General features: G+C 49.3%; 1 pseudogene; it reads right to left on the bottom strand.

Moving 5' to 3' along the window:
• Positions 1-1,534: 1,534 nt before the first annotated feature.
• LOC116082729 overlaps positions 1,535-2,785 on the bottom strand; it is a 5,000-nt pseudogene continuing 3,749 nt past the window's right edge.

Raw genomic sequence — 2,785 nt, 5'->3', positions numbered from 1 at the left:
TGCTTTTGCTTTTTTTTTTGATCCTTAATAATGTAGTCTTTCTGAGGTTTATTAAGATAGAATATAAACATATAAACTCAAGACTTGGTTCCAACAGTGGCTGCATATCATACAGATCAGAAACTGATTCATGAGCAGAATCTCAAGGTTTAGAAAACAAAAGGTCTTCAGTCTATAAATCAGGTCTAACCAAGGCATCGGCAGCCGTTACAAAACACCTTTAGGAGACATTGCTATGAAGATATCTAATTTAATACTGAAGCACCTCATTTTGGGGGTCAATCCCACCATATGTGTACCTCACAAAATTGTACAGTTAAAACACTCAAGTTCAGAACTTAAGTTATTGCTCGTTTACATGTAAATTGGATTTTTATGTACCTTACAAAAAACTTCGGCTTTGAGAGCCCTGCTAAAAAACAAAATTGAAAACCAAACCAAACCAAACCAAACCCCACCGTGGTAGAGGTTAGGTTTGTCGTGACGTCTGCTCTTGATTGTATTGGTACGTCTTCTTCATTTTGGAGGCCTAAGCAGACATCCTAGCCTGACTGGCATTCCATGTCCACTCCTGACAGGAAGTGCATGGTCACTGGGAAGTTGCTGTAAGTGTCTGGCACAACACTGAGAGAAACAAAGGGCTCCCCTGGTCTCTGGTGCATGCTGTTGATGCTTTTATTTTAAAGGAACGAAAGAGAGAGGGACAAGAGAAGGTGAGGAGGGGAAGGAAGGCCATGCCAATCCAACTATCTCATTGGTCTAAAGACAATTTAGAAATAAATAGTTCTTTTTGATTCATGATTTAGGGGAAATGAGTTTGGTTTTAACAGAGAAAAATGGAAACAGTTACTTGTTAATTTTAACAGCCTCTCTCAGGAGCCTTCTCATCTGTTCAACAACGGAACACTCCTGACAATCTTGGGTGTCAGCTTCCTGGAGATAGAACCCTGCCAGTGGTGTTAGTTGTCCCTGACTAGGTGTGTCAGAGCACACAGCACTGTCCACGATGTCTGCCCTGTCTCCATCCCAACCAAATGCAGGCTTGAAGCTTAGAACACCTTGCATTGGACTGTGTTAATTCCTTTCTTTCCTCTAGATAAGATTCTAATCTTTTTACACTGGATACCCACGGAAAATGCAGGAAGAAACCAGTGTCTGGAGCCAAGCAGGAGCGGGCCAAGAGCATGGTTCTCCTCAAATGCACACATTTAAATACATCCAGTCTGAATGGGGATGAAGTCGGCCTGTGGACGTTTACTTTGCAGGAGATCTAAGCTGCACTACAGTGAATGCAGTGAACGGACTTCACGTTGGTCTCGAGGTGAGCTGCAGACTGTCGGGAGAGGCAGCTCTTTGGTGGCAGCCAAGCCAGCACGCTCTAGGCTGTGGGCCGGGGCCGGACTGTCTGCTGCTGTGTCCTGGGAGAGCCGGTGGCATGTCAGGTGGGTCAACACAAAGAGGAGCAGCTCTCCAGACTGGTAAATGTTTTGTGAGCCCAGTGGGTTGAAGAAAGACACAGACGGCTTCTCCACGGTCAGCAGTTTTTCCGAGATGCATCGCCCTCCTGCTTGATCATGTCCATTCCAGGCAGTTGGTTTGGGAAAAGGTTGCCTCGCCTCAGAGCAGGGAGATTGACCTGCTCGGGACCCACGGAGGACAGCCTTGATGTGGGCACGGAGGTCACTGAGGTCATGCCCATCTGGCCTGTCATCTGGTTCATGTTGCTCAAGCCACCAGTGTTGGTTGCCATGGATACATTGATGTTCATGTTGTTACTGTACATCCTGATGTTTGCTTGTTGCCCAAAGCGTGGTGGGGACTGTGGTGAAAACACGCTGTTTCCACCCATGCTTTTCTGTGCCCATCCATTCGTGGCTGAGGCACACTGGTAGGCCGGGTTGGGTTAAGACTGCTGCATCATGGGACTCTGGGTTAAGTGCCATCCCGGGGACACATCAGAGGACTCTGGGGGAGTCCAGGACCCCAGGAAAGCCAGAATCAGGTTGCTGACTTATTCTGTAGTTTGGAGGAAATGGGAACTGCTGGACATTGGCCTGGGCAATCCTAGGATTGCTCATGGCTAGTGGTAGGCCAGTGGGAGGGCCCCATGCTTGGGGTCATATGCAACCCTTGTCTTCTCATCATCCAAGTTCACTGCCGCACCTGCTGTTGCTGGTGCATCTGTCTCTGCCGAAGGTGCTGGTTCAGGATTTCCCTCTGCCTCTGGGGCGCCTGTGCATTGATAGGAGCTTGAGTTGGCGCTCCAGACCCCAGAGTCAAGTTCACATCTGAAACACTGCTGATAGGATTCATAAGTGGCTAGCGATTTTGCTATGCTTAAAGGCGATGCTGACAGCAGTGCCGACACACCTATTGGAGCCTGGAAAGCTCCACTCCGAATGTCAGAGAGCAGAAAGATTGGCAGTAGCACTTCCCAGCCCTGGATGCCTTCTGGGGAATGGGTGCCACAGAGTCCAGCTGTGAGAGTCACTTGTGCTGCCACTACTGGGGCCATGAACTGGCTATTCCAAGGAGGTATGATTTGGAACCCAACAGCCAGCATTCCCATGTGAGCTAACAGCCAGCCTGGCCAAAGACCGATGCTTCAGTCTCAGGTCATGAACACAGGGCCTTCTGAGTTAGAGGTGAACGTGAGAGGACCTCAGTCTAACGAACAGCAGGCCCCTCCAAACCAAACTGCCCCGTGGCCTGAGAGCTTCCTGCCTCTAGACCAGGCAGCCCTTTGGCGGCTCCCCCCCGGTGACTGGCTGTGTCTGCTCCCCCC

This window comes from Mastomys coucha, unplaced genomic scaffold (assembly GCF_008632895.1).
Source record: "Mastomys coucha isolate ucsf_1 unplaced genomic scaffold, UCSF_Mcou_1 pScaffold11, whole genome shotgun sequence".
NCBI lineage: Eukaryota > Metazoa > Chordata > Mammalia > Rodentia > Muridae > Mastomys > Mastomys coucha.
The sequence above is the reverse complement of the archived record's forward strand: the minus strand, read 5'-3'. Positions and strand labels throughout refer to the sequence as shown.